This window comes from Carcharodon carcharias, chromosome 3 (genome assembly GCF_017639515.1).
Source record: "Carcharodon carcharias isolate sCarCar2 chromosome 3, sCarCar2.pri, whole genome shotgun sequence".
NCBI lineage: Eukaryota > Metazoa > Chordata > Chondrichthyes > Lamniformes > Lamnidae > Carcharodon > Carcharodon carcharias.
Window position 1 is genome coordinate 29,231,295 of NC_054469.1, and position 26,408 is coordinate 29,257,702.

Below are 26,408 nucleotides of genomic sequence, written 5' to 3' on the forward strand. Positions count from 1 at the left end.
CATACTGCTGTCACTGTTTGTCGGTGGAGGAGGGAGTGAATGTTTGTGAATGTGGTGCCAATCGAGCGGGCTGCTTTGCCCTGGGTGGTGTCAAGCATTTTGAGTGCTGTGGGAGCTACACTCATCCAGGCAAGTAGGGAGTATTCCATCACACTCTTGACTTGTGCCTTGTAGAAGGTGGACAGGCTTTGGGGAGTCAGGAGGTCAGTTACGCATTGCAGGATTCCTAGCCGCTGACCTGCTCTTGTAGCCACAGTGTTTAAATGGCTAGTCCAGTTCAGTTTCTGGTCAATGGTAACCCCAACGTCAGGGGGTGCAGTGGTTGGATTCTCTCTTGTTGGAGATGGCCATTGTTAAATGTTACTTGCCACTTGTCAGCCCAAGCCTCGATATTGTCCAGGTCTTGCTGCTTTTGGGCATAGTCTGCTTGAGTATCTGAGGAGTCACGAATGATGCTGAACATTGTGCAATCATTAGCGAGGATCCCTACTCCTGACCTTATGATGGAAGGAAAGTCATTGCTGAAGCAGCTGAAGATGGTTGGGTTGAGGACACTCCCCTGAGCAACTCCTGCAGGGATGTACTGGAACTGAGATGAACAACCACAGCCATCTTCCATTCTGCTAGGTGTGACTAACGGAGAGTTTGCCCCCTGATTCTCATTGACTCCAGTTTTGCTAGGGCTCCTTGATGCCACACTCGGTCAAATGCAGCCTTGATGTCAAGGGCAGTCACGCTCAGACTTTGATACAACTGGCTAGGTAGCCAAATACAAATGGCTAGGCCATTTCAGAGGGCATTTTAAGAGTCAACTGCATTGCTGTGAGTCTGGAGTCACATGTAGGCCAGGCCAAGTAAGGGCGACAGATTTCCCTTCCCTAAAGGACATTAGTGAACCAGAAGTGGACAATGGTTTCGTCATTAGACTTTTAATTCCCGATAATTATTGAATTCAAATTCCACCTGCCGTGTCAGGATTCGAACCCAGGTCCCCAGAGCATTACCCTGGGTTTCTGGTCCAGCAACAATACCACTGCGCCATCACCATATAATTATGTTCCGACAATAAACCAGTTATTGTTCAGACATATCTATGTCTCTCTAATTGTTCCTTAGCCAGTTATAACCAACATACAGCAGATATCAGGTGTTGTTGTGGGGTGATGATTTTGATTTTGGTGGCTGCAGTGAAGCTGCTCCAGTCACTGATCATCATGGTGGCACATGCTGGACCACAGATAATGGGCAGAACTTTTCGTCCCATGGGCAGACACGTGCCTGACCCGAACGGGAGTGAAATAGTGCACGATGACGTTGGCTGAGTGTCCTGACATCACCAAATACTCTCTCAATCTTTCGGTTGGCGGGCGTGCACGAAAGGCGGCAGCGCACCTACTGACAATTAAGAGGCCTATTAGGGCCCTTGAGCAATTAATTAAGTTTAATTTTTCGCTGCCCGCTCAACCATTTGGTTGCCGGGGTGGGCAAATAGGCCAGGCGGCCTTGGCGTATTTCATGAACCTCATCCAATAGTTACTTAAAAAAAAAGAGAGATATTTAAACATCCTTTTTTAACATGCCGCTTTTCATGTGACTGAGTCACATGTGGGGACATGTTTATATCATCTGTAAAGAGTTTATTTTTTTGTATTTAAAATTCTTCAGCTCCCTGAGGCAGCTCTGCGCCTTCAGGGAGCTTTCAGTGCACGCTCCCCCGCGCATGCGCACACTACAGCGTTTGCGCTCATCCCGCCCCCATCCCGGCAGCGCTGAGGCTCTCAGCGTGCATTTCACGCTGGCTGGCCTGCCAGTGCAAAATCATGGTTGGAGTCTGATCACAGGTGGCCGTCGGTCTCAAGGCCATTTCCAGGCCCGCCTGCCCAACCGACCGACGAGGGGAAAGTCCTGCCCAATGTCACCATTTCCCACTCTTGTTGGCTAATGTCTCCCACTTGTGAAAATAAATGTTTAGCGGCTTCATATCGTGCTTACAGGCTTCCATGACGTGGTCTTTTGGGTGTCCTACTGGTCTTCCGGCTCCAGCTACCTAACCTAACAGGATATCCTTGGGAATAGGTCCGTCTTCCATTCTGAAAACGCACCAATCCATCACAGTCTCCTCTGCTTGATGAGTGTGAGTAGACGTAGGAAATTTGCCTTTGAAAGGAGTGCCACATTCATGATTTTGTCATTCCATGAGATGCCAAGATTAAGCCAGGGATGTTGAAGATAAAAATTGTTGAGTTTGCTTTCTTGATAGTTTCAAGTTGTCCATGCTTTCATTCATGCTTTACAGCCATTCAACATGAGAACACAGGCTTCATAAACTTTTACCTTGGTCCTAGGGCTCAGCTTACGCTTTTCCGTGCATGTTTCGTGAGTTGACCAAAGGTGGGTAGCTACTTTCCCTGTGTGTATCCCTGCATCAAGAGTCAGGTCATTTGTCATCGTGGACCCAAGGTAGTAGAATTTTCTAACCATTTCTGGTGGAGCGTTGTTTAGTGTGATTGAGGGCAGAGATGTGGCACCATGTCCCTGAGACTATGTAGCTGAGTTTCCGTGTGAACAACTAGCATGGCATCATCAGTGTAGAGGAGCTCTCTGATAAAGATGTACTGTATTTTTGTCTTTGCTGTCAATCTGGACAATCCGAACTCTAGGAAAGGTCACAGACCTGAAACTTCAACTCTGTTTCTCTCTCCACAGACGTTGCCAGACTTGTTAAGTACTTCAAGCCTTTTTTGTTTTGATTTCACATGCCCATCAAATTTTGGTAAACCAATTAAGTGGATCTTTCATGATCAGTGAGAGTTTGCATTGATCAAACGATCTAATGAGCATAAATTTTAAATGAGTTCTTAAACAGCATAAAAACATGTACATCAAATAGGCAATAATTATGCACAGCATGACATTCTACAATTCTAGGAAAGTTAGTTGTGCACGAAGTTAATTCATTAGCCTAGTGTTTCCCGTCAGTTTTATGTACAGTGAGTATTACCAGTTGGAAAATGGGGTATCAGGTTGAATATGCACATCATATGCGCTACGAGATGGTGAAAATTGATGGGTGCAGGGGTCTTCCACCTGGAGAACTCAATTTGAATATTTTAATAAAGTTCTAATGATATAATTTAACAATTTTCAAGTATTTGTGCTTGCTTTACGATAAGCCACCTTCCAGCCCACATAAAATCTGGTGCCAAGGACAATGATGCATGTAAAAGTTTATTATGAGGGACCTGCAAGGAAACTGCTCTTCAAATTTTTTTAGTATTCAGCAACTGTTTTTCCTACATTTTTATTTTTGTTTTTCTGCCATTGCTGAGGTGATCAAGATACTTTATGTCAATTCTTACCTTTGGGAGAGAATTGGAGGGGAGCAGACCTGCAGGAGAAACATAGGCTGAGGAGTAGAGATAAATGCAGCCCGAGAAGAGATGCCTACAGCACTTGCCCTTGGGGTGAGAGGCAGAGTGGAATGTACCTGGAGTAGAAACACAGCCCGAGGACTGGATAGATACAGCCCAGGGAGCAAGACCTTTTTTTTATTCATTCACTGTTTGTGGGTTCACTGGCCGGGTTAGCATTTATGGGTAATAAATGCTGCTTGCTGGGGAATCCCTAGTTGGGGTATTAAGAGTCAACCACATTTCTGTGGGTATGGAATCACATGTACGCGAGACCAGGTGAGGATGGCAGATTTCCTTCCCTAAAGGGCATTAGTGAACCAGTTGGGTTTTCACAACAATCAACAGTGGTTTCATGTCATCATTTGACTTTTAATTCCAAATTTTTATTGAATTCAAATTCCACCATCTGCCTTGGCAGGATTCGAACCCAGGTCCCCAGAGCATTACCCTGGATCTTTGGTATTGTCGCTGGACTAGTAACCCACTACGCCGTCGCCTCCCTCAATTTGATTTGCTGGCGAGCATTGCTGCTTGGGGACTGAGTCTATTGGGAGATTAACAAAACTTGAAAATATTAACTTTACATAGCAAGTAACAAGTGAGTAGCTCATGAGTCTTATCTTCTATTTTTATGGTTTATTACCACTGGTAAGTATTAAGCATTATTAGGGTTTATCAGCATTTGTAGGTTTTATTAATAGCAGTTAGATTTATTAGTATTGGTAAAGCTTTATTAGTATTGGTAAGGTTTCCTACAAGTAGTCATGTTTATTTACAATAAAAGGTTATTAATTAATAAACACAGGAATGGCAGGACTGCTCCAACCTTGAGAGTGTACATCCTGTGCTATGTGGGAGCTGCAGGCTTCTGCCCATGTCCTGGATAACCACTTGTGCTTGAAGTGCCAACATTGCAATAGTTTGAGCTCTGCGTTTTGGAACTTGAGCAGCAACTGGCATCACTGCAGTGCATCCGAAGTTCAAAGCTTTGTGGATAGCACATTTGCAGATGAAGGTACTCCCCACAGCTTAAGAGTATGCGAAAAGAGAGAAACTAGCTCACCACCAAACAGTCAAAAAGGAACAGGCAGGTAGTGCAGGAACTCCCTGAGTGCATTCCATTCAGTTCTGAATGCTGATGAGAGTGATGGTTCATCTGGGGAGTGCTGGCAGAGTCATGGCACCACATGTAGCTCAGCTTCACAGGAGGATACAAGGAAGCCTGGAAGAGCAATAGTGATAGGTGATTCAATAGTTGGGGGACTAGATAGGCGTTTCTGTGGCAGGATGGGGTGTTGCCTCCCTGGTGCCAAGGTAAAGGGTGGCACCAACTGGCTGCAAAGAAGAATTTAAAACTGATAAGGAAGAATAGGCTGTCTGCACCTAATGTTGGTAAGGCACCATGATCAGCTGAGATGCATCTGAGGATAATGAAGGAAGTGAGGGTGGAAATTGCAGAAGGCACTGGCTATAATTTTTCAGTCTTCCTTAGGCTCAGGCTCAAGTGGTGCCAGAGGCTGGGGAATTGCAAATGTTACACTCTTATTCAAAAATGGCTATAAAGATGAGCCCAGCAACTACAGACCAGCTTAATTTTGGTGGTGGGGAAGCTGCTTGGAACAGTAATTTGGGATAGAATTAATAGATGGAAAATTGCGGGTTAATTAAGGAAAACCAAAATAGATTTCTTAAGGGAAAATTGTGTTTAACTTGTTGGAGTTTTTTGAAGAGATAACTGAGGGTTGATGAGGTAAGAGCTATTGTTGTGGTGTACATGGACTTCCAAAAGGCATTTGATACAGTGCCAAACAACATAATTGTGAGCAAAGTTATAGTTCATGGCATAAAAGGGAAAGCAGCAACATGGATATGAAATTGGCTGAGTGACATGAAACAGAGAGAGTGGTAAATGTATGTTTTTCAGACGGGAGGAATGCTTATGAGTTCCCCAGTGGTCAGTGCTTATCTTGATACATATTAATGGCCTAGACCTTGGTGTATGGGGCACAATTTCAAAATTTGTGGATGATACAAAACTTGGAAGCATTATGAATTGTGAGAAGGATAGTGTAGACCTTCAAAAGGACACAGACAACTTGATGGAATGGGCGGAGAGGTGGCAGATGAAGTTCACTGCAGAGAAATGTGAAGTGGTAGGAAGAACATGGAGAGACAATATAAAGTAAAGGGTACAACTCTAAAGTGGGTGCAGGAGCTGACGAACCTGGGTGTATATGTACATAAGTCATTGAAGGTGGCAGGGCATGTTGAGAACGCAGTTAATAAAGTATACAGTATCCTAGACTTCATTTAATAGGGGCATAGAGTGCAAGAGCCAGGAGGTTATGTTGAGCTCATATAATGCACTAGTTTGGCATCAGCTGGTGTATTGCATCCAGTTCTGGGCACTACACCTTTAGAAAGATATGAAGGCATTGGAGGGAGTACAGAAAAGATTCATAAGAATGGTTCCAGGGATAAGGAGCTTTGGTTATGAAGATAGATTGGAGAAGTTAGGAATGTTTTCCTTGGAGAAGAAGGTTGAAAGGGGATTTGATAGAGGGTGTTCAAAATTGTGAGGAGTCTGGACAGAATCGATAGGGAGAAACTGTTCCCACTCATGAAAAGATCGAAGACAAGAGGGCACAGTAATTAGTAAAAGAAGCAAAAGGGATATGAGAAAAATCTTTTTCATGGAGCAAGTGGCTAAGGTCTGGAATGCACTGCCTCACTGTGTACTGGAGGTAGGTTCAATTGAAGCATTGAAAAGGGAATTAGAATGTTATTGAAAGGAAAGAATGTGCAGAGTTATGGGGAGAAGATAAGAGAATGCGCTAAGTGAGTTGCTCATTTGGAGAGCTGATGAAGACATTTTGGGCTGAATGGCCTCCCCCACTGTAACAATTCTGAGATTCTTGTGGTACATTCTCCTCTCACCCCCTGTTTCATAATGCTGTCACAATGGGCTTAGAGCAGAAAACCGTTCAAATCTGTGCTGTCTGGAGAAAGACACACAGCAGGGCGTTCCAGATTGGGAGAGCTGGGTCTCACGCTCATCAAGCAACAGCCTGACATAGTCATACTCATGGAATCATACCTTACAAACAATCTCCCAGACACCACCTTCACCATCCCTGGGTATGTCCTGTCCCATTGATAGAAACAGACCCAGCAGAGGTGGCAGTACAGTGGTATGCAATTGGGAGGAAATTGCCCCGGGAGTCCTCAACATCAACACAGGACCACATAAAGTCTCATGGCATCAGGATAAACATGAGCAAGGAAACCTCCTGCTGCTTACCATGTACCACCCTCCCTCAGCTGATGAATCGGTATTCCTCCATGTTGGGCACCACTTGGAGGAAGCACTGAGGAAGGCAACAGTGCAGAATGTACTCTGCGTGGGGTGCTTAAATGTCCATCACCAAGAGTGGCTCGGCAGCACCATTACAGATTGAACTGGTTAAGTCCTAAAGGCCATAGCTGCTAGGCTGTGTCTGTGGTAAGTGGTGAGGAAATCAACAAGAGGGTAAAACATACTTAACCTCATCTTTACCAACCTGCCTGCTGCAGATGCATCTGTCCATGACAGTATCAGTAGGAGTGACCACTGCACAGTCCTTTATGGAGACAAATTCCCGACTTCACATTGAGGATACCCTCCATCGTGTTGTGTGGCACTACCACCATGCTAAATTGGATGGATATCGAACAGATCTAGCAACTCGACTGCACAACCATGAGGCTCTGTGGGCCATGAGCAGCAGCAGAATTGTGCTCGAGCACAGTCTGTAACTTCAAGGTCCGGCATATTTACCACAGAGCCAGAGGATCAAACCTGGTTCGATGAAGAGTACAGGAGGGCCTGCCAGGAGCAGCACCAGGCATACCTATTTAAAAAAAATAATAATGAGGTATCAACCTGGTGAAGCTACAACACAGGTTGTGTGCCAAGCAGTAGAAGCAGCAAGCGATTAACAGAGCTAAAGCGATTCCATAACCAATGAATCAGGTCTAAGCTCTGCAATCCTGCCACATCCAGTCGTGAATGGTGGTGGACAATTAAACAACTCACTGGAGGAGGAGGCGCAACAAATATCCCCATCCTCAATGATGGGGGAGCCCAGCACATCATTGCAAAAGATAAGGCTGAAGCATTTGCTACAATCTTCAGCCAGAAGTGCTGAGTGGATGATCCATCTCGGCCTCCTCCGGAGGTCCCTAGCATCACAGATGCCAGTCTTCAGCCAATTCAATTCACTCCACGTGATATCAAGAAACAGCTGAAGGCACTGGATACGGCAAAGGCTATTGGCCTTTGCAACATTCTGGCAATAGTACTGAAGACTTTTGCCCCAGATCTTGACATGCCTCTAGCCAAACTATTTCAGTTCAGTGACAATACTGGCATCTACCTGGCAATGTGGAAAATTGCCCAGGTATATCCTGTACATGGAAAGCAGGACAAATCCAACCTCGCTAATTACCACCCCATCAGTCTGCTCCTGATCATCAGTAAAGTGATGAAAGGGATCATCAACAATGTCATCAAGCAACATTTGCTTAGCAATAACCTAAACATAGATGCCCAGTTTGGGTTCTGCCAGGGCCGCTCAGCTCTTGACCTCACTACAGGCTTGGTTCAAACATGAACAAAAGAGCTGAACCCCCGAGGTGAGGTGAGAGTGACTGCTCTTGACATCAAGGCAGCATTTGACCGAGTGTGGTATCAAGGAGCCCGAGCAAAACTGGAGTCAATGGTAATCAAGGGGAAAATTCTCCATTGGTTAGAGTCATGCCAAGCACAAAGGAAGATGGCTGTGGTTGTTGGAGGTCAGTCATCTCATTTCCAGGACATCACTGCAGGAGTTCCTCAGGGTAGTGTCCTAGGCCTAACCATCTTAGGCTGTTTCATCAATGACCTTCCTTCCATCATAAGGTCAGAAGTGGGGATGTTTGCTGATGATTGCACAATGTTCAGCAGACTCACCAGATACTGAAGCAGTCCATGCCCAAATGCAGCAAGACCTGGACAATATTCAGGCTTGGGCTGACAAGTGGCAAGTAACATTCATGCCATGTAAGTGCCCGGCAATGACCATCTCAACAAGAGAGAATATGACCATTACCCCTTGGCATTCAATGGCATTACCATCATTGAATTCCCCCACTATCAAAATCCTGGGGGTTACCATTGACCAGAAACTGAACTAGACTAGCCATTTAAATACTGTGGCTACAAGAGCAGGTCAGAGGCTAGGAATCCTGCCGTAAGTAACTCACCACCTGATTCCCCAAAGCCTGTCCACCATCTGCAAGGCACAAGCCAGGGGAGTGATGGAATACTCTCCATTGGCCAGGATGAGTGCAGCTCCAACAATGTTCAAGAAGCCTGACGTCATCCAGGACAAAGCAGCCTGCTTGATTGGCACCACATCTACAAACGTTCACTCCCCCCACCACTGAGGCATAGTGGCAGCAATGTGTACCATCTACAAGATGTACTGCAGGAATTCACCAAGGTTCCTTCCATACTGCACCCACGTGCCACCTTCCAAACCCACATCTACTACCATCTAGAAGGATAAGGGCAGCAGACACATGGGAATGCCCCCAGCTGGAAGCTCCCCTTCAAGCCACTCACCATTCTGACTTGGAAATATATTGCCGTTCCTTCACTGTCTCTGAGTCAAAATCCTGGAACTCCCTCCCTAACTGCACTGTGGGTGTACCTACACCAGATGGACTGCAGCAGCTCAAGGGCATTTAAGGATGGGCAATAAATGCTGGCCTAGCCAGTGAGGCCCACATCCCATGACAGCTTAAAAAAAAACATACTGCACCCACGTGCCATCTGAGAATCTACAAGCAAAACTGACAGTACATCCATTTGTAAGAGGAGTGCCTTTGGAGGATTTGACTTGTGAGGGGTGGTCTAACATGCTTCCCCTGTCTACCTGCAGCCAGCAGAAGACTCAGTGCCGTCAGTGGGAGTGAACTGTTACCCTTTGGATTTATTCCAAGCTCCCACTGGGAACATCAGCAACATAAGGCAAACAACTGTCTATATTTGGACAAAGCAAGTGGTGAATATCTCATTTGGCTCATCAACCAATTTCATTTCCCAGTAAACCAGCAGTAGCATGAGAGGCTGTTCAATTTTTTAGAGCAGCAGAGCATTATAGTTCACACCAAGTAGTCCAAATGTTCCCATGGACAATACAACTACTTATATGAATAGGAAGGGGTGAAATTTGTTTCTCAGATAACTGCCATGATGTCTGCATGTTGAGGCATTACACCATTTCATACTACCATTTTAAAAAGAGCAGGGAGACTTCATAAACCATCACGAGTGGAAGAGAGCAGCAAGACATCATAAAGAGCATGAGAGGGAGAGGAGACGACGCTTGGTGAGTGACAGGTGAGGAAACGCTTTATATAAAGTTTAAGGTATGCTAGTGCAGCTCAACATTGTGGAATGTGCATCCTGCGCAGGATGTGGGAAGTCATGCAGGCACAAAGTGCTCTCGATGACTACATCCGCAGGAAGTGTCATCAGCTGCAGAAACTTGAGCTCTGAGTTGTGGAACTTGACTGGCGGCTGGAGTCACTGTGGTATATCTGCAAGGCTGAGGATTACATGGATGGCATGTTTAGCGAGGTGGTCACACCGCGGCTAAGAAGTACACAGGCAGAGAGGGAACGGGTGACTGCCAGAGTATCTAAGAGAAAACAGGCAAGTTGTTCAGGAATCCCCTGAGGCTATCCCACTCTCTAACCGCTTTTCCATTTTGGATACTGGTGAGTGAGATAGTTTCTCAGAGGACTGTAGCAAGATTGAAGTTTGTGGCACTATGGATGGCTCAGCTGCAATAGGCTGGGAGGTGGAAGAGTGGAAGTGCTATAGTGGTAAGGGATTACATAGTTGGAGGAACAGACAGGCATTTCTGCAGCTGTAAACATGACTCCAGGATAGTTTGTTGCCTCCCTGGTGCCAGAGTCAAGGATGTCACAGAGCAGCTGCAGGACATTCTTTTGGGGGAAGGTGAACAGCTAGAGGTGGTGGTCCACATTGGGACCAATGACCATAGGCAGGAAAAGGGATAAGGTCCTGAAAGCAAATTTTAGGGAGTTAGGAAGGAAATTGGAAAGCAGGACCCCAAGAGCAGTAATCTCAGGATTACTCCCAGTTCCATGAGCTAGTGAACATAAGAATAGGAAGATAAAAACAAAACAACTGGGATGCTGGAAATCCAAAACAAAAACAGAATTACCTGGAAAAACTCAGCACGTCTGGCAGCATCGGTGGAGAAGAAAAGAGTTGACGTTTCGAGTCCTCATGACCCTTCGACAGAACTTGAGTTCGAGTCCAAGAAAGAGTTGAAATATAAGCTGGTTTAAGGTGTGTGGAGAATAGGAAGATTGAGCAATTCAATACTTGGCTGGAGAAATGGAGTAAGAGGGAGGGGTTTTAGATTTCTGAGGCATTGGGATTGGTTCTGGGGCAGGTGGGACTTGTACAAGAAGAACGGTTTACACCTTAACAGGACTGGGGCTAGTGTCCTTGAGGAGAGGTTTGCTAGTGCTATTGGGGAGGGTTTCAACTAGATTGGCAGGTGGATGGGAACCTGAAGGGAAATCCAGAGAGGACAGTTGAAAAACTGGCAGTTGGAAGTATTAATTGTTAAGGAGGATGTATCAGAGTAGTATTAAGGTATACAGAATACTTGGGAGAGTTTGATAGAACTAGAGTAGGCTATAGTAAGTCATTAGATAGGGTCAGAGCAAGGGGGAAAGTTAAAAAGCCTACATCAGGATTAATGTGCATTTATGTGAATGCACAGAGTGTGGTTAATAAGATTGGTAAACTATAGTCACAGGTTGACAAATGGAACTGTGATATTATTGCTATAGCAGAGACCTGGCTCAAAGGAGGAAAGGACTGGGCGTTATATAGACAAATATAGACTGGATTAGGATTAGTGCAAAGGGACATGAAGGACGAGATGTCCTGGAGTGTGTTCAAGATAATTTTCTGCAGCAGTATGTTTCCGATCCAACAAGAGGGCAAGTGCTGGTGGACCTGGTTCTGGGGAATGAGTTGGCCCAAGTGGATGAAATAACAGTGGGAGAGCATTTATAGGACAGTTGCGGACCAGTCAGTTTGACTTCAGTGGTAGGAAAACATCTGGAAACTATAGATCGGGACAAAATCAATACTTACTTAGGTGTGGAATAACTAAGGAAAGCCAGCATGGATTCATTAAGGAAAAATCATCTTTAAATAACTTGCTGTAGTATTTTGAGGAGGTAATAGAGAAGGCTGATAAGGGCAATGCTGTTGATATGGTGTATATGGATTTTCAAAAGGCATTTGATACAGCGCCACACAATAGACTTGTAAGCAAAATTCTAGCTCATGGAATAAAAGGGGAAGTATGCGCTTGGATAAGAAATTAGCTGAGTGACAGGGAACAGAGTAGTGATAATTGGTAACAAAATCAGAATTACCTGGAAAAACTCAACAGGTCTGGCAGCATCAGCAGAGAAGAAAAGAGTTGACGTTTCGAGTCCTCATGACCCTTCCACAGAATGGTGATAATTGGTTATTTTTCAGATTGGAGGAAGATTTGCAGTGGAGTTCCCCAGGGGTCAGTGTTGGGCCCTTGTTCTTCCTGATATATTAATAACCTAGACTGTGGTGTGCAGGGCATGATTTCAAAATTTGCGGATGATACGAAAATTGGAAACATTGTCAACTGTGATGAAGATAGTCTTGAACTTCAAAAGGACATCGATATGCTGTTGGATTGGGCAGACAGGTGGCAGATGCAGTTCAATGCAGAGAAGTGTGAGATGATTCACTTTGGCAGGAAGAATATGGAGAGACAGTATAAAATGAAGGGAGAAATTCTGTGGGAGGTGCAGGAACAAAGGAACCTCAGTGTTTATGTACCTAAGACATTGAAGGTGGTAGGGCATATTGAAAGAGCAGTTAATGAAGCATATGGTATCTCATAGACTCATAGACGTCTACAGCACAGAAGGAGACTATTTAGCCCATTGTTTCTGCACTGGTCAACAAATATCTGACTACACTAATCCCATTTTCCAGCGCTTGGCCATAGCCCTGGAGGTTATGGCAACATAAGTGAATATCTAAATACTACTTAAATGTTACGAGAGTTTCAGACTCAACCACCCTTTCAGACAGTGAGTTCCAGAGTCCCACCACCCTCTGGGTGAAAAAATTTATCCTCAACTCCCCTCTTAGCCTTCTACCTCTTACCTTAAATCTATGCCCCCTGGATATTGACCCCTCTTCTAATGGAAAAAGTACCTTCCTATCCACCCTATCTATGCCCCTCATAATCTTATACACCTCTATCAGGTCCCCTCTCAACCTTCGTTGCTCCAAAGAAAATAACCCAAATCTACCCAATCTTTCCTCACAGCTCAGACCCTCCAGCCCAGGCAGCATCCTGGTAAATCTCCTCTGCACCCTCTCCAATGCAATCCTTCCTATAATGTGGTGACCAGAACTGCATGCAGTACTCCAGCTGTGGCCTAACCAGCGTTTTGTACAGTTCCAGCATAACCTCCCTTGACTAATAAAGGCAAGTATCCCATATGCCTTTATTATATGGTCTGTGCCTTCTTAACCACCTTATCCACCTGCCCTGCTCCCTTCAAGGATCTATGGATATGCACACCAAGGTCCCTCTGATCTTCCATACTTTCCAGTTTGTAGTGTTTTGTATTATAATGTGGTTAAAGTATCAAATGTTGTTGGTGTTTCCTGCATCTTTCATAACTTTGCTTTGCAAAGAGACATCCTCATGATCGACCAGCTTCTGTCCTGTTTTCCTCATTCATTCATCCATTCACACCACAGTCATCCATTCCCTTCCCCTTTCACTGCTATTCATCTGCCTGTGCATTCTGTCCTGTCCTGCTCCATGTCAAGTCTGGTGACTAATGCACTAGATAGGTGGTAAGGCATTGACTTTGGTCATTCTTGCCGTTAGGCCAATCTCATGAGAATTCCCTGCTACAATATACATAAGGCAGTAATTACACTGACAGGGTTGTTGAGAAGGTAGTTGTTTCTGTGGTGGCGCACTCATCTTGGAGAGGATCTGGGGGTGGAAGAAAAGAAAATGTCAGTCCATGCTGATTTTATTCAACCCCAAGATTGACTGTCAATATAAGGCATTGATAGTCAGCATGTATTAGAATGACAGAATGTTATAGAAATGGGCCAGTTGTCCTATTAAGTCTATGTTGATGTTTTTCTCCCTGAACTAATTGTCTCATTGTTAGAATCATAAAATGGTTACAGCACAGAAGGAGGGCATTTGGCCTATCATGTTTGGGCTATCTCTCTGCAAGAGCAACTCAGTTCATCCCACTTCCCCCACCCAACACCCTTTTTCTGCAGCCCTGCAAATTTTCTCCCTTCATAAAGCTCATCGCATTCCTTTTTGAAAGCCATGATTGAATCTGCCTTCACCACCAATGCACAAGGGCAGCAGTGTGTACCAGCTACAAGATGTACTGCAGCAACTCACCAATTCTCCTCACAGCATCTTCCAAACTCGCGACCTCTGCTACGTAGAATATAAGGATAGCAGATAGATGGGAACACCACCACCTGCAAGTTCCCCTCCAAGCCACACACCAACCTGATTTGGAACTATGTCATCGTCCCTCCACTGTCGCTGGGTCAAAATCCTGGAACTCCCTCCCTTATAACACTGTGGATGTTCCTACAACACATGGATTGCAGCAGTTCAAGAAGGCAGCTCACCAATACCTTCTCAAGGGCACTTGGGGATGGGCAACAAATGCTGGTCTAACCAGCGACACCCACATCCCATGAACGAATAATAAAACAAAACACATCATCAGGCAGTGCATTCCAGGTCTTGTTCTGCTTGTCCCCTGTACCCATTGATATTTATGTAGCATGAGCTACTTCCTTTTCTGCCCAAATTATATCTTGCAGTATTCATCTGTAAGGCATAATTCCGTGAGGATGACTATGTCAGGCTGTTGCTTGATTAGTCTGTGAGACAGCTTTCCCAATTTTGGCACTGGCCCCCAGATGTTAGTAAGGAGAACTTTTCAGGGCTGAGATTGCTGTTGTCATTTCTGGTGCCTCGGTCGATTGGCACCACATCCACAAACATTCACTCCCTCCACCATTGATGCACAGTAGCAGCAACGTGTACCATCTACAAGATGCACTGCAGGAATACACCAAGGCTCCTTCAACAGCACCTCCCAAACCCATGACCACTACCATCTAGAAGGACAAGGGCAGCAGATAGATGGGAACACCACCATCTAGAAGTTCCCCTCTGAGTCACTCGCCATCCTGACTTGGAAATATATCGCTGTTCCTTCACTGTCACTGGGTCAAAATCCTGGAACTCCCTTCCTAACAGCACTGTGGGTGTAACTACACCACATGGACTGCAGTGGGTCAAGAAGGCAGCTCACTACCACCTTTTCAAGGGCAACTAGGGATGGGCAATAAATGCTGGTCCAGCCAGCAAAGCCCACATCCCATGAATGAATAAAAAAAAATCATGGCATCTTTTCTAATTTAGACCAGTTATTTGGTATGCAGTGCCTTTTCTGAACCTATTATGGATTTTATGGAAATTATAGCCATCAGCATGCAGAAAATGCTATCTGCATTGGAAAAAGAACAAAAATCTGAACGGAAAGAAAAAACCCAGTCAATGTGGCCTGTACGAATTTGATTAAATATTAACACTATCATCATTTAACTAAGTATTTTGCAGAGGACTCTGCTGCAGCAAGATTTGTATTTTGCATTGACATATGGGATAACAATATTGAGGTAGTTTTACAAATTGGGAAACTGCAACCAAAATGTCCTTGAAATTATGGTAATTAGGCTACAGTATGAGTTTCTGCTAAAATTCATTTGCCTGATCACACACTGAAAGTCTTATATGAACTAGCGCAATTGGGCAACAAAATATAATGTAATCATTTATTTTTCTCTTTCATTAAAATGTTTTCCTTGATATATTTAAGAGTTGTAACCTGTTGCTGTTTTATTGATACGGTTAAACATAGAAAATAGGAACCGGAGTAGGCCATTTGGCCCTTTGAGCCTACTCCGCCGTTCATTATGATCATGTCTGATGATCCAACTCAATAGCCTGCTTCCGCTTTCTCCCCTTATCCTTTGATCCCTTTCGCCCCAAGAGCTATATCTAACTCCTTCTCGAAAACATACAATGTTTTGGCCTCAACTAATTTCTGTGGTAGCGAACTCCACAGGCTCATCGGCTCTCTGGGTGAAGAAATTTCTCCTCATCTCAGTCCTAAATGGTCTACTCCGTATCCTCAGACTGTGATAGCCTGCCAACCTGAAAAGAATCCATTTATTCCTATTCTCTGTCATTAACTGATCCTTAGTTCATGCTAACATATTACCTCCAAACCCATGAGACCTGATTTTGTGTAATAACCTCTTGTGCAGCACCAAATGCTTTTTGAAAATGTGTTACACCACATCCACTGATTCCATTTATCCATTCTGCTAGTTCCATCCTCAAAAGACTTGTCATGTTTGTCAAACATGATCTCCCTCTCACAAAATCACATTGACTGTGCCTAATCATATTACGATTTTCTGAGTGCACTATTACCACTTCACTAAAAGTGGATTCTTGCATTTTCATGACCACTAATGTCAGCTTATCCGGCCGGTAGTTCCACATTTTCATCTATTCCCACGTTTTCTCTCTCCCTCTCTTCTTGAATTGTGGGATTCCATTTGCCATCTTCTGAGATCATTCCAGAATTTAGGGAATTTTGTAAGATCAGAATCAGTGCATCCACTGTCTCTGCAGCCATCTCTTTTAAAACTATAGGATGTGGGCCATCAGATTCAAGGGATTTATAGGCTTTTAGTTCTTGTTAATTTCTCCAGTACTTTTCCTTTCCCAATACTAATTACTTTGCATTCCTGATTCTCATTAGACACTTGGTTCCTCACTTTTTTTTGTGTCTTCTACTATGAAGGCAGACACAACATATTTCTTTAACATCTCTATAGTTTCTTATTCCCTATTATAATTTCTGTCTCAGCTTCTATGGGATTCATGGGGAGAATTTTCTCCCTTTTGGGGTGGGCCGGTTGGGAGCGGGTGTGGGTGGTCGCGGAGCCGATCGTCGCCCGTGATCGGCTCCGTGCCGCCATTTTATGTGGGCGGGCCAATTAAGGCCCACCCAGTGTGACACATGCTTGGTAGCACTCAGTGCTACTTGTGCGTGCTGGGTCGGGGGGGGAGGGGTGGATTCAGAACATACTGAGAATTTTCAATAAAGTTAAAAATTATTTACACATGTCCCTTCATGTGACAGTGTCACATGAGCTGGGACATGTTTATGAAATGTGAAAATTTTATTTATTAATTTAAACCTTTCATGAAATCTCATCCCGCCTGCGGATGAGGTTTCATGAAAAAGGCGAAGGCCGCTTGGGCTCTTCGCCTGCCCGCCAACCTTAAGGCTGGACGGGGGCAGCCCTGTTAAGTATCTAAGTTGGTTTTTAAATGGCCTTAACATGCCTTTGACAGTTCGGTGGGCGCGCAGCCACCTCCGGCGTGTGCCCACCGAATGGAAGATCGGAATGATGTGAGGTGATGTCGGGACGCAAGCCCGAAGTCACCACGTGTCACTTTACGTGTTGGCGTGCAGAGCCCGCCCCTGCACACCGAAGAGAAACTCCTGCCCCATGTTTACTTCTGCTACTCTCTTCATTTTTACAAGCTTGTCCAAGCTGTTACAATCTGTTCATATATTTCTTGCTGCTCCCACATTCTGTTTTCTCCCTCTTTATCGACTTTTAGTCATCCTTTAGTAACTAAAGCTCTCCCAATGCTCAGGCTCACTACTTTTCTTGTCAATATTCTTTAAATTTAATATGCTTCTCTTAGCCAAAGGTGGATCACTTTACCCGTGGAGTTTTCAATTCTCAATGGAATGCATATTCACTAAGAATTGTGAAATATTTCTTTAAATGTTTGCCATTATTCATCTGCCATCATACTTTTAAGCTAATTTTCCAACCTACCTGAAACAACGTGTCCCTCATACCTATGTAATTGACTTTAAGTTTAATACAATCCGCAAGCTGCATGGTAGCAACCAAAATTCCTTCGAAATCACCTTCCAAACCTGCGACCTCTATCACTAGAAGGACGAAGGCAACAGACACATGGGAACACCACCACCTGCAAACTCCCCTCTAAGCCCCACACCATCCTGACTTGGAACTAAATCGCCATTCCTTCTCTGTCGCTGGGTCAAAATCCTGGAACTCCCTTCCTATCAGCACTGTGGGTGTAGCTACACCTCATCATCTGCAGCGGTTCAAGAAGGCAGCTCACCACCACATTCTCAAGGGCAGCTAGGGATGGGCAATAAATGCTGGCCTAGCCAGTGATGCCCACATCCCATGAAAGTTCAGACTTATGTACATTACTCTCAAACTCAATGTGAAATTCTAGTATATGATCACTCTTTACTATGAGTTTTTTAATTAAGCATATCTCATTGAACAAAACAAGAATTAATATAGCCTCTACGACGTGGTTAGTTCCATGACATATTGTTCTAGGAAACTGTCTCAAATGTATTCCATGAACTCATCCTTCAAACTACTTCTGTGGATTTGGTTTGTATGGTTTATATGAATATTAAAGTCCCCCATGGTTATTGCATTGCTTTTGTTACAAGCTCCTTTTATTCCTTGATTACTCCTCTCTCCAGTAGTATATCTACTTTTAGGGGCATTTAAACTACTCCCACGCATTCTGACCCATCGTCTTTCATATCTCCACCCATACCAATTCTACTTGCTGCTCTTCTGAGTCAGTTTCCTTCTTTATTACTGCCTTTATACTATACTTTATTATAAGGGCTGCACTCCTTTTTTCATTTTGTCTGTCTTCTGGAAGCGTTAAGTACTCTGGAATATTTTGTTCTCAACTTTGGCCACCATGAAACAATATCTCTGGAATGAAATGAAACCCATTTATCTTTATTTGTGCCATTAATTTGTGTATCTTATGAATGCTTCGTACATTCAGATAGCATGTTTTTAATTTTAACTTTTTACTATTTATCCTTGATTTGACCTTATTCACTGATGCAATATTACCATTAATCTTTTTGTCCCTTCCTGTCACACTTTGCTTATCGTTACAGAAATCACTACACAGCCTTGTCATTGAATTTTCTCTTTAGATTTATACATTTCTCCTCACTTGAACCCTTTCCTCTGCTTTTTTTAAGTTTTATGCATTAGATTCCCTGATCTTTTGCACTGGTTTCGGCCATTTGGCTTTTGGCTGTTCTGCCATTTAATAAGACCATGGGTGGCGATCTGCCTCAGCTCCACCTTCCCACATGATCACCACATCTCTTAGTTGCCTTAGTATCCAAAATACTCAGTGGTCACATCTAATAAAGGTCAGGTTTAGAATTTATTTATATTAAGCCCAAGAGCAGATTGAATTTTAAAGGGATGACGGGGGATAGGCAATGGCAAACATTCAAAGGGCGCATGGGTAAACTGCAACAATTGTTTATTCCTGTCTGATGCAAAAGTAAAACAGGAAAGGTGGCCAAACCATGGCTTACAAGGGAAATTAGAGATAGTATTAGATGCAAGGAAGAGGCATACAAATAGGCCAGAAAAAACAACAGACCTAAGGATTGGGATTGGGGATAGTGTATTGAGATTGATAGAAAACTGGCTGGCAGACAGGAAACAAAGAGTAGGAATAAACGGGTCTTTTTCCGAATGGCAGATGGTGACTAGTGGGGTACTGTAAGGATCGGTGCTGGGACCCCAATTATTTATAATATATATTACTGATTTAGATGAGGGAATTAAATGTAATATCTCCAAATTTGCAGATGACACAAAGCTGGGTGGGATGGTGAGCTGTGAGGAGGATGCAGAGATACTTCAGTATGATTTGGACAAGCTGAGTGAGTGGGCAAATGTATGGCAGATGCAGTGTAATGTGGATAAATGTGAGGTTGTCCACTTTGGTAGCAAAAACAGGAAGGCAGATTATTATCTGAATGGCTATAAATTGAGAAAGGGGAATGTGCAACAAGATCTGGGTTTCCTCGTACACCAGTCGCTGAAGGTAAGCATGCAGGTGCAGCAGGCAGTAAAGAAGGCAAATGGTACGTTGGCCTTCATAGCCAGAGGGTTCGAGAACAGGAATAGGGATGTCTTGCTACAATTATACAGGGCCTTGGTGAGACCACAGCTGGAATACTGTGTGCATTTCTGGTTTCCTTATCTGAGGAAGGATGTACTTGCTATAGAGGGAGCACAGCGCAGGTTTACCCAGCTGATTCCTGGGATGACAGGACTGACATATAGGGAGAGATTGAGTTGGTTAGGATTATATTCTCTGGAGTTCTGAAGAATGAGGGGGGATCTCATAGAAATCTATAAAACTCTAATAGGGCTAGACAGGGTAGATGCAGGAAGGATGTTCCCGATGGGGGAGTCCAGAACCAGGGGTCACAGTCTGAGGATATGGGGTAGACCATTTAGGACTGAGATGAGGAGAAATTTCTTTACCCAAAGAGTGGTGAGCCTGTGGAATTCATTACCACAGAAAGTAGTTGAGGCCAAAACATTGCATGTTTTCAAGAAGGAGTTAGATATAGCTCTTGGGGCGAAAGGGATCAAAGGATATGGGGAGAAAGCGGGAGCAAACTATTGAGTTGAATGATCGGCCATGACCATAATGAATGTCGGAGGAGGCTCGAAGGGCTGAATGGCCTACTCCTGCTCCTAGTTTCTATGTTTCTATGAATCACAACAGGAGGATATATCTTGCACATTCACACTCGAGTGGAAATTTATCCACCAAAAATTCAGGCATGGAAGATTGTGGATCTGATGCAATTTTCTGCCTGTTAAAATTAATAAATGAAAATTTCTGCCAGGCCTTTGGATCTCCAGACCCAAATTCCTCATACATGTCCCTGCTGGCTGAAGCTTCACACCAGAAGTGTAAATTAGTAACGCACATCCTATTCTATAAAGCAAGTGGACTTCAATGGATATGAACCCTTTGCTGAGTATTCTATGGCAAACAATTGTAAAATAAATATGACAATGTGTACAAATGAATAAGTTGTGGTCTGATTTTCAGAAGGATTGCTGGTGTAATTAAAACACTGAAATGCTTTAAATTTAACTTGAGAAAGAACAAGTTTGCTGTTTGGACAAGAATGATTATATTAACTATATATTTGAGGCTGAGTTTGCCCTCTACTGGATTGACATATTATACCAGTAAGATGCAAGGCAAAAAGAAACACTCTGCAAATGCTGGAATTTTTTTAAATTATTAATTCACGGGATGTGGGCTTTGCTGGCTGGGCCAACATTTATTGCCTATCCCTAGTCACCCTTAAGGAGGTGGTGGTGAGCTGCCTTCTTGAACTGCTGCAGTCCATGTGGTGTAGGTACACTCACGGTGCTGTTAGGAAGGGAGTTCCAGGATTTTGACCCAGCGACAGTGAAGGAATGGCAATGCATTTCCAAGTCAGGATGGTAAGTGACTTGAAGGGGAACTTCTAGGTGGTGGTGGTGTTCCCATCTATCTGTTGCCCTTGTCCTTCTAGATGGTAGTGGTTGTGAGTTTGGAAGGCGCTGTCTAAAAACCTGAAATAAGAATAGAAAATACTCAATATACGTGGCAGGGCCCTTAGCATTTTGAAGAAAAGAGAACAGGTTACTATTTTGGCTGTGGACCTTTCCGCAGAACTCCTGATTAAAGACCCTTAATGAAACATCAAAATTCTCTTGTACAAATGACAATAGACCTCTTTTCTGTTTTGATACTCAACATGACAGTTATCCTGGCTGTGAGTCATCAAAATACAACAGGAACTGCTATGTAGAAGGTATGTCAGGTAGTTGGGGGGAATGTTTGGAGATGTTCGAAATGTGCAAGACCTGACAACGCCTCGAGCTGTAGTTTTACTACCCTAAACTGATGGACACTTGGTTCTTTAATTGAGCAAGTGTGTCTTAATAAATTAATTTAAAAATTAATTTGGACAGCATGATTTATGAACTGGTTACTTTGTGATCATCAGAGCTAACCTTTGCATGGGAAAGATCATTGATGTGTCGTTGCAGCTTTCACATCTGATCAAGGGGAGATTTTCCACTGCTGGCAGAATTGGGGATTTTGTATTTTATTACTGAGCAAAGTGAGTCAGCAGCACATTTACTTGACTGCTCTGTTTTTCGGTCATCATCTTAGTTGAATAATTATTTGCGGCTGCCTATGCAGCTTTATAGAAACATAGAAACTAGGAGTAGGAGTAGGCCATTCGGCCCTTCGAGCCTGCTCCGCCATTCATTATGATCATGGCTGATCATCCACCTCAATAGCCTGCTCCTGCTTTCTCCCCATACCCTTTGAACCCTTTCGCCTCAAGAGCTATATCTACCTCCTTCTTGAAAACATACAATGTTTTGGTCTCAACTACTTTCTGTGGTAACGAATTTCACAGGCTCACCACTCTCTGGGTGAAGAAATTTCTCCTCATCTCAGTCCTAAATGGTCTACCCCATATCCTCAGACTGTGACCCCTGGTTCTGGACTCCCCCACCATCAGGAACATCCTTCCTGCATCTACCCTGTCTAGCCCTGTTAGAATTTTATAGATTTCTATGAAATCCCCCCTAATTCTTCGGAACTCCAGAGAATATAATCCTAACCAACTCAATCTCTCCTCATGTGTCAGTCCTGTCATCATAGGAATCAGCCGGGTAAACCTTCGCTGCACTCCCTCTATAGCAAGTACATCCTTCCTCAGATAAGGAGACCAAAACTGCAGACAGTATTCCAGCTGTGGTCTCACTAAGGCCCTGTACAATTGCAACAAGACATCCCCATTCCTGTTCTCGAATCCTCTGGCTATGAAGGCCAACATACCACCTGCTGCACCTGCATGCTTACCTTCAGTGACTGGTGTACGAGGACACCCAGGTCTTGTTGCACATTCCCCTTTCTCAATTTATAGCCATTCAGATAATAATCTGCCTTCCTGTTTTTGCTACCAAAATGGATAACCTCACATTTACCCACATTATACTGGATCTGCCATACATTTGCCCACTCACTCAGTTTGTCCAAATCACAGTGAAGCATCTCTGCATCCACCTCACAGCTCACTCTCCCACCCAGCTTTGTGTCATCTGCAAATTTGGAGATATTACATTTAATTCCCTCATCTAAATCATTAATATATATTGTGAATAGCTGGGGTCCCAGCTAGTCTCTGCCTGCCATTCGGAAAAAGACCCGTTTATTTCTACTCTTTGTTTCCTGTCTGCCAACCAATTTTCTATCCATCTCAATACACTACCCCCAATCCCATGCGCTTTGAACTTGTGTAGCGCACAAATTTAATAGCGGAAGCGGAGCTCCGAAGTAAACAATATGCTCGTTTAAAGGCAAGTGACTGCATAGGGAGAAGAATATTGTTTCAACGTTCATCAAAGTTCAAGATGAGTTGTGGTTATTTGTTCATTTTAGCCAAGGTTGCGTGGAAAAGCAGAAAAATAAAAGTTGTAAATGGAAATCCAATGTGGAGACAGAAAACAGATTCTGTGGGCTAGTGATGGATTGGTACTGCATGCAACACGTTTTGGTGGATGTCTAAATGAAAGTGCAGCAATGTGAGAGGGGTTGGCCTATTTGGCACTGAGGTTGCCCACTCCAGAAGTGCTCCATTCCTAGCAGAAAGTGTTAAGCAGGCCTAATTTGTGTGCATTACTTGTAAGACCTAGGATAACACGTTTAAAGCATTGACATGTTTAAAAGCATGTGACAAGTAAAGATTATCCAACAGTATCATGCATGAGGAGTGCATGAGAACATGCCAGGAGCTGCACTAGGCATACCTAAAAATGCGGTGCCAATCTGGTGAAGCTACAACCCAGGACTACGTGCATGCCAAACAGCGGAAGCAGCAAGCAATAGACAGAACTAAGCAATCGCACCAAAAGCGGAGCAGATCAAAGCTCTGGAGTCGTGGCATATCAAGTCATGAATGGTGGTGGACATTTAAACAACTACCAACTCCAAGACAAAACATAAAAGCAAAAAACTGCGGATGCTGGAAATCCAAAACAAAAATAAAAATACCTGGAAAAACTTAGCAGGTCTGACAACATATGTGGAGAGGAACAGAGTTAACGTTTCGAGTTGGTATGATTCTTCAACAGAACTAAGGAAAAATAGACAAAACAAAAAATGTTTGTCAAAGGATAATCATCTCAGTCCTAGGACATTGATGCAGAGATTCCTCAGGATAGCGTCCCAGCTGTTTCAATGACCTTTCCTCCATCATAAGGTCGGAAGTGGGGATGTTCGCTGATGATTGCACAATGGTCACTATTTGCGATTCTTGAGAGATTGAAACAATCAATTTCCATGTGCAACAAGACCTGGGCAATATCCAGGGTTGGGCTGATAACCAAGTGCCAGGCAATGACCATCTCCTGAATTGCACACCATCCACATACAAACGAGGAGCAGGTGTAGGACATTCAGCCTCATGAGCCTGCTCCACCATTTAATAAGATCATGGCTGATCTGATAGTAACTTCAAATCTGCATCCCACCTATCCCTGATAACCTATTGCTCCCTTGCTTATCAAGAATCTATCCACCTTTGCCTTAAAAATATTCAGAGACTGCTTTCACCACCTTTTCAGGAAGAGAGTTCCAAAGACTTTCAACCTTCTGAGTGAAAAAATTTCGCTTTATCTCTGTTTTAAATGGATGACCCTTTATTTTTGAACAGTGACCCCTTGTACTAGATTTTTCCACAAGAGAAAAGATCCTCTCCTCATCCACCCTGTCAAGACCCCTCAGGATCTTATATGTTTCAAGCAAGTTGCCTCTTACTCTTCTAAACTCTAACGGATACAAGCCTAGTTTGTCCAACCTTTCCTCAAAAAACAAACCACCCATTCCAGGTGTTAGTCTGGTGAACCTCTGAACTGCTTCCAACGCAATGACGACCAAAGGTGACCAATACTGTACACATTATTCCAAATGTGATCTCACTAGTGCTCTGTACAACTGAAGCATAACCTCAATGTAAAATACTGCAGATGCTGGAATTCTGAAAGAAAAACAAAATGCTGGAAAGACTTAGCAGGTGTGACAGCACCTGTAGAGAGAAAAATAGAGTTGACGTTTTGAGTCTATGTGACCCTTCTTCAAAGCTACAGAGAAGTAGAAATGTGATGAAATTTATACTGTTTAACGTGGATGGAGTAGGTGAAGCAGGATAGAAGGCCAGTGATAATTGGGGTCAAAGGAGAGATTGACAAAGATGTCATGAACAAAAGGACAAAGGGAGTGTTAATGGTAGTGGTAAGGGCTAAAAAAGGTGCTGATAGTGGCCTAAAGGTAAGAAAGCAGAATATGATAATAGCACTAAGCATTCTGAAAAGAACAACATGAACAAGTAATAGATGGCCCCAGTGGGGGTAGGGGATGATGGTGGGGAAAAAACGGATTGAAAATGGGATAAAAAGGGGGATAAAACAATGAATAAATGAATGAATAACAATAAGTGGATAAAAAAATGAATTTTGAAATAAGGGGTGAAGATGAAGAAGAGAGTTCGTGGTCTGAAGTTGTTGAACTCTCTGTTAAGTCTGGAAGGCTGTAAAAGTGCTTAATCGGAAGATGAGGTTCTGTTCCTCCAGTTTGCTTTGGGCTTCACTGGAACATTGCATCAGGCGGACGGACATGTGGGCATGAGAGCAGGATGGTGTGTTGAAATGGCAAGCGGCAGGAAGGCCTGGGTCATGCTTGCAGACAGACCAAAGATGTTCCACAAAAACGGTCACCCAGTCTGTGTTTGGTCTCTCCACTGTAGAGGAGACTGCATTGGGAGCAGCGAATGAAGTAGATCAAATTGAAGGAGGTGCAAGTGAGGTGCTGATTCACTTGAAAGGAGTGTTTGGGCCTATGGATGTTGAGGAGGGAGGAGGTAAAGGGACATAACCTCCCTACTTTTTCTACTCAATGTTCTGGGGGTTACCATTGACCAGAAACTGGACCAGCCATATGAACACTGTGGCCACAAGAACAGGTCAAAGGCTGGGAATTCTGTGGTGATTAACTAACCTCCTGACTCCCCAAAGCTTGTCCACTATCCACAAGGCACTGGTCAGATACTCTGCACTTGCCTGGATGAGTGAAGCTCCAACAACACTCAAGAAGCTCAGCACAATCAAAGCAGCCCACTTGATTGGCACCCCATCCACTGCCTTAACATTCAGTCCTTCTACCGCTGGTGCAAAAAGGCAGCATTGTGTACTTTATACAAAACGCATTGCAGCAACTCACCAAGGCCCCTTCAGTAGCACCTTCCAAACCCATGACCTCTCTTAACTAGAAGAACAAGGGTAGCAGGTGCACCACTACCTGCAAATTTCCCTCCTGGCCACTCACCCATCCTGACTTGTAATTCTATCACTATTCCCTCACTGCTGCTGGGTCAGAATCCTAGAACTCCCTTTCGAACAATACTGCAGGTGTTCCTACACCAGATGGACTGCAACTGTTCACCTTCTCAAAATACAATTGGGCATGAGCAACAAATGCTGGCCTTTGCCATCAATGCTCACATCCCATGAAAGTGTTTTAAAGGAAAAATGCATCTCCTCTCCCAAGACTGTTGCCCACAAAGTGTTGCCTGTTAACTTGTTCCACATTTGCTTCTCAACCTTTAGTTATTCTTGCTTTCCAGGGTAACATTGGATTGATAGTGGTATTAGGTTGGGAAGGTGCTGGTGCTCAACTGTTTGGCATTGAATGCATTAATCGTGGGTGAGATCAGTGAGTTTGTGGTCCTCAGACTTGG